At 39.5% G+C, this 12,091-nt stretch overlaps 1 non-coding gene across 1 annotated transcript; it reads right to left on the bottom strand.

The window, feature by feature from the left end:
- Window positions 1-887: 887 nt before the first annotated feature.
- LOC141146489 (small nucleolar RNA U3) lies at window positions 888-1,096 on the bottom strand. The gene has a single exon (XR_012244902.1). It is a non-coding gene; the product is annotated as a small nucleolar RNA U3 (small nucleolar RNA).
- Window positions 1,097-12,091: the final 10,995 nt, after the last annotated feature.

Here is a 12,091-nt window from a genome sequence, read left to right as displayed (position 1 = left end):
TAACAGAGCAGGACTGTGGATCTGTGTGTGTAAACACACAGATCCACGCCCTGTCAGGGGAGAGGAGACCGATCATGTGTTCCTAGTACAGAGGAACACAGATCGGTCTCCTCACCTTGTGAGTCCCCTCCCCCTACAATTAGAATCACTCCCTATGTAACACAATTAACCCCTTGATCGCCCCTAGAGTTAACCCCTTCCCTGCCAGTGCCATTTATACAGTAATCAATGCATTTGTATAGCACTGATCGCTGTAAAAATGTGAATGGTCCTAAAATAGTGTCAAAAGTGTCCGATATGTCTGCCACAATGTCGCAGTCACGATAAAAATCGCAGATCGCCGCCATTACTAGTAAAAAAAAAAATAATAATGTCATAAAACTATCCCCTATTTTGTAGACGCTATAACTTTTGTGCAAACCAATCAATATACACTTATTGCGATTTTTTTTTACCAAAAATATGTAGAAGAATACATATCGGCCTAAACTGAAGAAAAAATTTGTTTTTTAAAAAAAATTGGGATATTTATTATAGCACAAAGTAAAAAATATTGTGTTTTTTTTTCAAACTTGTCGCTCTTCTTTTGTTTATAGCGCAAAACATAAAAACCGCAGAGGTGATAAAATACCATCAAAAGAAAGCTCTGGGGAAAAAATTAAAATTGGCTTGGGCAGGAAGGGGGTGCAAATGCCCTGTATTGACGTGGTTAAATACAGTCGGCGCGATCCATCAATTGGAGTCACCAGCTGTTTGCGCTTATGTCCACTCCCGGTTACTCGGCCATTCACACCATGACAGTAATACAAAGGGTATATAAAGGGAAAAAACTGCGCTAATGTAACAATAAAAATTCATTGCTAACCTGCACTGCTGGGAGCCGAGAAACTTGTGGTCATTCTCTCCGACCTCTCTACAAGAGAGAAGAGGAACGCTCATCAACAGCTAGTAGAACTACCACAAAGCAGCGCTTCTATCTTTGCACTCAGGAACAACCACAACAGTTCCTCATCGTAATTGCTGAGTACGTTGCTGAGTCAATGGTCCTGGATTGAGCGTTGGCATCGGTGTTTGAGTATATCTGTGCAATCATCCATCCAGAGCTTATCCTTACGATCTTCTATGCAAGCGAAGGCCTTGCCTGGGATATAGCCACATGTCTGGTTTTGCTTGCATCTGGTAAGCAAGTTTTTCTTAAGGTGGTGGCACATTTATTGAACAAACTCACTGTGGTGTTAATATTAGAAGAATTGTTGATTACCATTCCACACTTCTTGCCATATGAGAGATGTTTTTCATTTCTACAATCAACTATTTGTTAATTGGACTTTGTTAGCGAGGCTTCTTCTTTCCTCAGTAATACAAAGGGGACGGCCCTGGAGTGCGAGCAGGCCACTAGTAACCTAACAAACCAGAAAAGGAAAAAAAAGGGGGAAAAACAACCCAGACAAAAGAAAAAATACATGAAAATACAGATAAATAAATATAAAAAATAATAGTAATGAAGACTGCTCATACAGTATGAGGGGGACTGTGAAACGCATATTGGATTCCAACAAGAGGGCACCATAGCACAAGCAGTATAGTTGAAAATTAGATGGCAAAAGCCAGTATATTTTCAAGCATAGAGATACATCCATAATCTAATAGTATAGCAAGAGGGACAGTAATCAATGGTCAGGTTACCAAGATACATTTACCATGTTAGAAGTACTGACAATAGATTAAACCATCACCCACTGAAAGGCAGATCCTGCCATAATGCGATTTTAATATAAGGATGCTCACAGCAAAACATCCAGGGCGTATAAATGCCCACTAACTACCGGCTACAGAAAATTTAGCTTAAAAGGTACCCCCCTGAGGGGAAAGATAGGATAGCCCCCAGACTCTAGACCCAACTCTAATCAAGAAGTGGAAAATGATCTGTTGAAACCAAACCACGGTCAGGTAGACCAAAATTTCAGCCACAATTGCCAGGAAAATTGTTCGGGATGCAAAGAAAAACCCACAAATAACTTCAGGTGAAATATAGGACTCTCTGAAAATATGGTGTGGCTGTTTCAAGATGTACAATAAGGAGGCACTTGAAGAAAGATGGGCTGCATGGTCGAGTCGCCAGAAGAAAGCCATTACTATGCAAATGCAACAAGGTATCCCTCTTACAATATGCCAAACAGCCCAGAGACAAGCCTCAAACCTTCTGGCACAAAGTCATTTGGAGTGATGAGACCATAATTGAGCTTTTTGGCCACAACAATAAATGCTACATTTGGAGAGGAGTAAACATGGCCTATGATGAAAGGTACGGAGGTGGATTGCTGATGTTTTGGGGATGTGTGAGCCAGGAAATTTGGTCAAAATTGATGGCAAGATGAATGCAGTTTATTATCAAAAAATACTGGAGGAATATTTGCATTCATCAGCCAGGAAGCTGCGCATGGGACGTACTTGGACATTCCAACATGACAATGTTCCAAAACACAAGGCCAAGTCGACCTGTCATTGGCTACAGCAGAATAAAGTGAAGGTTCTGGAGTGGCCATCTCAATCTCCCGACCTCAATATCATTGAGACACTCTGGGGAGATCTCAAACGTGCAGTTCATGCAAGACAGCCCAAGAATTTACAGGAACTGGAGGCTTTTTGCCACGAGGAATGGGCAGCTTTACCATCTGAGAAGATAAAGAACCTCTTCCACAAATACCACAAAAGACTTCAAGCTGTCATTGATGTGAAAGAGGGGCAATACACGTTATTAAGAACTGGGGTATGTAAACTTTTGATCAGAGTCATTTGGGTAGTTTCTGTTGCCATTATAATTTAAAAAGCACAGTTGACTGATAATAAATGGCTTCAGCCAAACACTAACCATGAGTGAAAGAAAAGTTTGTGTGTTATCATTCATATTCTCTGAAAAATGAAATCAGAAATTCTGCCAGGGTATGTAAACTTATGAGCACAACTGTATATAACCATTCGGACATGCAGGAGATAACGTGAGAATCTCTCCAAAAAATTGAATGTAAGAACTAATCCCATGCCACTAAGTAAAATACTAAGATTGTTAGTGTCTACCTATACTAACTAGCTAAGGATAAAAAATCACATAGCAGAATACTGTCTACATATTTTCTTAAATGCTTTTATGCAGTAATATTTTTTCCTGACCATGTAGACAGAATAAAAACTAATGAAAACAAAATGTAAACACACTACTTGGTCTGTTTAATCTAAAGGATTTCAGCATGAACTTGTGGAGCGACCACATATAAACACACACCCAACAATAACAGATAGACCTATTCCCCTTTTATGGCAAATGATTAAAACTACATTTTCATTCATTTAGTTGTTACTTTTTGTCTAAACGTTTCCTCCAGCCTTCAATTCTCAGTTCTTCAAGGGTGTAATTATACAAATTGACGGGATGACTTTTGACAGAAGAAGAGGAATGGCTTGTAATTTGGGGGACCTTTGGCCTAGCTGACTGAAAGCAGGTTGTTTGTAAAAAAGGAAGTATTGGCCTGTGCTGGCTGCCAGGGTACATCACAATTCATTTGTCACATGTCTGAAGCAGTGACGTTTATTTAATCACAAATTTTGTGTTCGCACGTGGAATTCAGCTCACCTTCTTTCGTAGCTGTACAAGGTAGTTAGTTGACAGACAGGTAGGTGAATTGAATGGAGAAAGCATGAGAACAAAATCTATTTTATAGTTTCATATGAAAAAGAAAGGCAGTTCATTTTTTAAAGGCCCTTCAATCTACCTGAAAGCAGGATAATTAAAACTAGGAGCTATGGAATTTGTTAGATATAAGTAATAACTGAATGTATAATTATTCCTTGAAAGTGGAGTGCAGCTAATGTGCAGTTCAGTGTCTGCCAAGATGAAAATGTTGTGTCTTTTTCCATCCCTATATAACTTCATGCAGAAAAGTTTACATAAGGCAAAAACATAGAATCAATTATTGCATCATGTAATAAGCATAGTACATTTTACTAGGGCTGTGGAAATTAAAGATTAATTCCTCAATTAATCGTTAATTTTTTTGATCAATCAAAATTCGTTTGCTCGGTACTCACCTCTGCGCCGGCTTCCGGGTCTTTAGGGAGTTCCGTCGGAGATCCCCTGATGTCACGGACATCGACGTCACAGACTCCTCCCCCCTTCCCCAAGTGCCTCTGTCTGCTAACGAAGGGAAGGGGGGAGGAGTCCGGTGACGTCGATGTCCGTGACGTCATCGGACAGCCTGGACAGTGATGGTAAATATGGATGTGGTTAACTGGGATCATTTAGTGAGCTAAGTGTAGGCAAATTTGATAACCAAATCTTATAGTCAATATACTAGATACGTTTTATAATTAAAGTTAAACTAACTTTCTACGTTTTTCTTAAAGTTTAATAAAAAACATTACTTACGTCAGTGCTACAGTTTGAATTTAAAATGTATTTGTGTGAACTGTGAAGTTAAGTCATGGATTGTGGAAACTAACTAGTGTCGGGTGATTGTATATAGTGTATACCACATTTATCACTGACTAATGCAGAGGAGATCAGCTAAAAGTAGTTAGATCTGTATGTGCGTTATAATTAATCGAAATTAGTCGATTAATCGATTACGAAAAAAAATTGATTAATCGAACACGAAAATTTTAATCAGTAACAGCCCTACATTTTACTGGTTTAGATCTGCTCAGACAAACATAAGGGCGGTAAATGACCATACACAATTTGCTCTTTTTTACTTTTTGCTATATACTTCACTATTAGGGCCAAAAGTGTGTGCAGCCTATTGCATATGTACTCTTAAAAAGTTCAGGCGCTGTTTAGAGAACCAATATGTGGCAGTCTGTGTAATGAATGTTAACCCTCTGCAGCTAGGGGTAAACCAAAACACCAGGGATGGTGTTGTGCAAATAAACAAGCAACAAAAGATTCCTCTTAATCCAGCGCTGGGGGGGATGATGGCTACACACCTCTTGGGGCATACCTGGAAAAGTCATAAAAATGTCTATGCCACGGTTTGTGATTAAAAGATTTATTGTGAAATCAAGGTCAAAGGATTCCAAGAACAAAAAGGGTTAAAATATGGCTGACAGACAATCAATGTTAAACATCATGCTTTATTATGAACCCCATTACCCTGCAGCCTACTGCATAAGGGTGTGCACCCTAAAGCTCAAGCAAATATGTGTGTCTACATATGTTGTATATGGCACTGGCAGGGAGATCAATCTTCCTGCTGCCACAGTGAAAGAGAAGTGCATAAGCACTTCTCTTATGGCAGAGGCATTAATATGGAGATCTTTCCCACCTTTCTGCTGGCACACAGAGTGATAATGCTAATGTGTATGGGGTGATTAGGGTGTGCCCAGGCACACCTGGCACACCCTGTGTGCATGCCTATAGTTAGTGCCATGGGGGTTAGAGGCCATCTAAACCTTGTTTTTTTTATTTCCTACTGGGTTTATTCTGTAATGTATTCAGCTGGGCTTGTACTGTAATTTCAAAGGCCTTTCAGTGATAAAAATCCTAAAAAAAGATGTAATTGACCTATTTTAATGGTAATGCAGCTTGGTAACCCGATTTCTTCCTGCACCCTGATAATGATAAACAGTGTTGGAAGGGGTAGTAGAAACTGAGAAGGGCTTCTACATCATTTGGCTAAGCACCTGCAGATAGAAGAATGCAATATCAGTCAAAAGACCATGAAGTAAGTTGGGTATTGCTATTTAGGGATATTTTACACTGAACAGGCAGCAGTTTCCTCTCCGGTAGCTGTCCGTTTTGGGTACAGAAGGAATGTTGTAGTACACAATTCAGCTCATCACACGGCTTTTTCACTGAGCCTTATTTGAAGTGTAAAAATGTACACTTTATTTATGTCACTGTACAGCAAAGTGATGCAGTGTGCTGCTGTACTGTGAATGTGATCCTGTACACTGAGCTGCGATTAAAATGCAGCAGGTCTGCATTTCATTGCAGTTTGCTGCAGCACAGCTCCGGGCTGCGTTGCAGTATGAATGGGACACACAGAAAAAAAGTTTTTCTGCATGTCCTTGCGATGACTGGGCTATCAATAGTGCCAACATAGAAGAAGCTACAGCAGTAGCAAGGGTGATAATTTTACAGTGATGTAGCTAAAGCCTCGTACACACTACTAGTTTTCCTTCATTCAACCCAGCGGTTCGGAGCTCAGGTCGGAGCCGCTGTACTAACTATGTGATGTTAGTACAGCAAACTCCCCTGCTGAGCTATTGTGTTCTGACAGGGGGACGCCAGAACACTTGAGGAAACACTGGCTGAGAGCGCTGACCATGAGCCATTCGGCAGATCTTTTTCAGTCATGGGCCTTCTACAGCAGCCAATCGAAAGACCGGCTTCTGTCGAACTGCCTGCCATACACGCGGGACCAATGTTTCTATTGGCCGACATCAGGCCTGTGTGTACTAGGCTTAAAGAAGGAAGAGAATTGTTACCCTATCAAATAAAGTGCCTCTGCAACAGTTACTGGTAGGATCAACAGGTCAAATGTCTTCAACAATACAGTACAAGGCCAGCTGAACACATTACAGAACAAGTCCAATCGAATTTGACTTTACTTCTAGCTATTATGGTTAGGAGAAACTGTACAGCATGTGAAAAAGCCTTTATAGCTCTACCTACTGGCAAGATAAAAGAATACATAATGACATAATATTCATATGAAATATTTTACATTTACTGTATCTGACTAAAAAAAATATTATGTTTTAAATTAGAATCATTTTTCTTAACCCTCATCGTAATCAATAAAGAAAAAAAATGTATAAATTATTGCACATTCCCTTTGCTTTAGATGGTCGTTAAGATCACCCCAGGGCAAATCATAATACTATTTTATTTAATTAAAGAATAAATATTACTGCAAAATATTACTATTAACATTCTGGTTTCATTTACATTGCAAGGCCTGTCCACATTTACTCTCTTTCCGTTGTATTAATCTCGGACTGTCCATTGATGTGAATTGCCATACAGACCACAGGACCCAAATCTATATAAACTGCTGTGGTGAGTCCCCTTTGGTCACTCACCTGGATCTAATATAGGTTTAGCAGCAGAGTTCTATAGCCTGAATAGGTTCTAGCATAGCATCCTGCAATACAATCTTTTTATTTATTATATTAAATGTTATTATTTGACATTGTACACTATATATCTTCCAAAATGAATGTTATTAAATCAATTTAATCTTGTGTAACTTAAAAATAAATGAAAAGAAGGAAATGCTTTCTTATGAATTGTAGACATTGATATTTCATACACATTTAATTACCATACACATTAAAATTCAATATTCATCAAATTACTCAAACTATATATGCTGCGCGGGGCAGTGTGTGTTTTTTCTGAAGTGTTTAAATTTGAAACACATGAGGGACCACCTGTACATATTAAAAAATGATACATGTATACAATGTATCATGTATACAACTATAAAAATAAAATTTTTCAATACTGCTGTAGGTTAACCAATGACACGTTAATTAATTTGAATAATATTAGATGGAAAGAACAAACTATTTATAATGAACATGTGTTTGTAATATGTACTCAGAAGTCGACATAATGCATCAGCTTGAATCATGCACAGAATGTATGTAAGTTTACTGCAAGAAAGGAATAAATCCAAACCCGATGTTGGTTTTTGGTTAAGTTTTTGTTTATTTTCAGTGTAGGGAATTATCAATATTGCTGATATGTGAAGCCACATATTTAATATGTCAGTCCACCCAAAAGTGATATTTTAGTCAATGGTTGAGTCTGGTAGACAGAGTTAGTCCCTGGCTTTTTATGTATTTCAGATTCTTGTAATGGCAAATGTTCAGAAGTAACACACCTCACTGGAACCAAAGCAGTCTGCTCTTTCTTGCAAGCCCAACATAACTTCAAAGGCATATATAACTGGGAATAAGAGAACAGAGTCCAAATAATACAGGCATACCCCACTTTTAAGTACACAATGGGGTTTATTTACTAAAGATAGAAAGTGCAAAATCAGGCTCATTTCGGCATAGAAACCAATGAGCTTCTAACCCCAGCTTGTTCAATTAATTTCTGGTAATAAAACCTGGAAGCTCATTGGTTTCTATGCAGAGGTGAGCTGGATTTTGCACTTTCTAGCTTTAGTAAATAAAGCCCATTGTGTACTTAAAAGTGGGGTATGCCTGTAGTGTGGATAAAACACCTTTTAATTGATAAAAAAAAAAAATTGCACCTACAAATATTGACTTGACCAGAACATGTAACCAGGTAAATCAACTTCCATAGATCTCAGGTCATCAGACAGATGCAGCAATAATTCCTTTTGGAAAAGCCAGCAAATGGAGAGATAGCGTGCAGCGGCAGGGAAAGCGCTGAAAAAACAAGTTTGCAGCCTGCAGATTAGCACCTTCATTTACATGTTTCAGGGCTCCTGCTCCTTCTTCAAAAAGTGTCTTGTTCTCACTGGTGCAATCTGTTTGCTCTACTCTTACTCTAAAGACCCGTAAACATGATCAGAAAACACGAAAGATACCACTTTTGAAGCAATTGTATGATAATCTGATCGTTAGTACACAGCTTTCGACAGTTCATCCAATATTATACGAAGGGACAAACACAAAACATGCCACAATTCTCCCAGCTATCATTGTGTGCTCCAGTGCCTACTAATGTGTTCTGCATAATATGCACTAAATAAAATGTAAACAATTAAGAGAGGAGGTGCCTCCACCTAAATGCAGACTGTATTGGAAATGACATAACAATTAAAGAAAAGTATTGCACTCACTTTTACACAGATAGTAGTGTACATATCATTCTCAATGGTGTGGGTGTCAGAAGAGCTGCAGAGATCAGCAGGAAAGCTGCTGGAGTCAGCAGAGTAGTGCTAGGAAGTGGCTGGATGTCAGTCAGCGGCTGGATGGTGGGGTCTGAAGACTGTTGGGATGCTAGGAGATGGAGCGCAAGCGATCCGGCTGTGTGGTGGCTTCTGGGACCTCCCGGCCCACTCATCTTAGATCGGCTGGGCTGGATGCATTCTGACGGCCAATTGTTCTGTTATCTGGCTGGGATTCAGCCCAGATTTGTGGGAAAATGGGATTTTGTTCAAATTTCAGGAAGGTGCCACCAAATCCAGGATGGTGGGGGGGGGGTTATGCTAGAAGTGCGGAGAGGATTTGTGATGGGAGAAGGGACTAGGGGAAGGAGGATTTGTGCTGGGGGGGATTTGAAGAAAGGTTTGTGATGAGAAGGGGTAAGATTTGTGCTAGAAGTGGGGAGATGATTTCTGCTAGGAGGGGGGATTGGAGGAAAAAGGATTTGTGCTGGAGGGATTTGTTTCGGGATAAGGAGTTGTGCTGGCAGGGGTAATTTGGGGGAGGTCGAAAAAGATTTGTACTGGGAGGGGGGATTTGGGGCAAAGGATTTTTCGAATTGGAATGGCATATAAAACTCATAGGTTTAATATGACTTCCTACTTAGGATACATTTGGATTGTGTGGCTAATGTATGCTTATGTTTAAAAAAAAGTTTTGTTTGGACACTGTAGGAATGCCTAGACCTTGAGTTGAACAAGCAACCTTTTGGGCTGAGACACAGTAATACAGAGAGACCCACACTAGAGTTAAGGCGGGGCAGCACAGTGGTGTAGTGGTTAGCACTTCCACCTAGCAGCAGTATGGTTGCTGGTCCAAGTTTTCATGTTCTCCCTGTGTCTGCATGGGTTTCCTCCAGGTGTTCGGGTTTCCTCCCACACTCCAAAGACATGATGATAGGTTTATTGGATGGATCCTGTCTAAATTGGCCCTAGTATGTATGAATGTGAGTTAGGGACCTTAGATTGTAGCTCCTTGAGGGAAGGGGCTAATGTAAATTTACAATATATATGTAAAGTGCTGCGTGAATTGAGGGCACTATACAAGTACCTGTAATAATAGTTACAAGCAGGATCTAGTATGTTTTTATGTTGCAATAGTACAGCAGATAACATGGATGAAATCTACACAAATGTAGGGAGAACATTATACTCCAAGCAGATAGTTTCCCCGGTGGAAATATTTACAGAATATAGTAATAATGTTCTGGAGTTCTAATTGTTAAATATACTTTTATATTTACTTTCTACTTTTCTTTCATTTAATTCAAATGGGCTTTACTGTCATTTTCTTTTAATAATTGTATTATTCTTGGATTTATAGTCTGACCATCAAAAGGCATGCAGTTCATACAGAGACAGCAAGCATCCATGATGACCAATAGCCAACTAAAACAAAGAGTCTTTTTCATGCTGTAATAACAAAACTATATAAGAATACTGTCCATATTTCAAATCCAGACAATCTAATAAAGCATACAAACCTTCTTTGTAAGTGTTTTTTCTGAATTACTTTTAAAAAGTAATCTAACATATCTATCTGATACACTCCTGTTTTGGTTTCTTGAAGTCCAGGCTGTTTGGCTTGGCCATTATTAAGTTAAACAAATTACAGTTGTACGTTCAGACCTTCAGCCATTAATGTTTGTAATGTAATGTTTGTAAGTGTAAATAATAAGTTTGCTAGAAGGCACTTCCCTACATATTCAATCTAACAAGGTTAGCAAAAATATCAACAAAACAGTATGTATAAACTTATGATACTATTATTACCTTTTTTTAAATATCCATTATGGTCAGCAAAAAATGTAAAATGAATACATATCAAAACTAGAGTAGCCTTAAATACACTTGGAATTAATGTTTAGTTTTTTGTTTTTTTTTCAATCTGCTTTTTGAACTCCAAGGTAACGTGTAAAGGTGAAGGTATGAAGGAAATGAACAATGGGTTTTCTTATACATTGATGTTCTAATATATATGATAAAGACAAAAAGCAACACAAATGTTCTGATATTAGTGTACAACTGATTAATATTCTGAAACAATAGGTCTTTGAGCAGAGCTATTTTATGGTAGCGTGATGTGTGCTTTGCATACCCAGGGGTCTGCTAAAGTAGATCTCTTCTTGAGAGTTTAAGAAGGATAAGAGTTGGAGGAAGTGGGGAAGGTGGCTGGAGAGGGAAAAGATGTAAGGGTAAGAGGACAGTGGTGGGAGAAGGAAAAGGGAGGAGAAAAGAGAACGTGTAAAGGGGAAAGGGGCTTCTCTGGTTTTTCTACCATATTCAACACCCAGTAGAAGTTGTTTCATAGTTCGATAGAGTCACAAATCTTGACAGTCCCTATAGTTAAACCAAGTGGATTAAAGTGGAACTATAGGCAAAACATGTTTTCATTTTGGATAGAGCAAAGGAAGGTTATAATCCCTGTCAGAATTTTTTCTTTGGCTATCTGTGTCCCATTTCAGAGATTTACCTTTTCCTTCCTGTCCTAGAGCCAAACAGGAAGTGAGAAGAAATCCCTGCAATTTAAAGGAGAAGTATAGCCAAAGCTTGTTTGGCCATACTTCTCCTGTGGATCACAGGAGTGCAGTTTGTGCTGCTGAAGCCCGCTGTTGGCTGATGTCACAAAGCCGGTCAAGGCTGGGGCAAGATCATGACCATAAGATCGGGATCTACTCAGAACCCTGGACTGGTTCCTGGCTCAGCCTCTCAGTGAGCCTCTGAGAGCCTGAGCCAGCCGCTCCCACCCCCTCCACAGCCCAGTGCTCCAGTGAGCACATGGGGGTAGGGTAGAGCAGACAGTGGTGAATGACAGTCACCGGCCCTCTGCTCACAGAGCTCTGAGAACTGAGCAATCAGCAGTGTTTGATCACTCAGTTCTTAGTCTTAAAGCCAGCGAGGGACAGATGCAGCATCGGATCGAAGCTGCAACCACCTAGATAAGTATGATTCTTAAAAAAAAAAAATCCCATACTTCTCTTATAAAGGAATCCCTTCTTGACCCCAGGCCACCAGAACTAGTGTAGAAGGGTATAATTCCCCTCTATTAGACTCTATTAGACTGCTTTCACGCTGAGTCGCTTTACAGGCGCTATAGCACCTGCATAGCGCCTGTAAAGAGCCTCTCCTGTCTCTCCAGTGTGAACGCCCAAGTGGGCATCTTTGCAGTGCTGTAGGAGCGGTGTACA

Source organism: Aquarana catesbeiana, linkage group LG05, assembly GCF_042186555.1.
Source record: "Aquarana catesbeiana isolate 2022-GZ linkage group LG05, ASM4218655v1, whole genome shotgun sequence".
Classification (NCBI taxonomy): Eukaryota; Metazoa; Chordata; class Amphibia; order Anura; family Ranidae; genus Aquarana; species Aquarana catesbeiana.
This window is presented reverse-complemented; position numbering and strand designations above follow the sequence as displayed.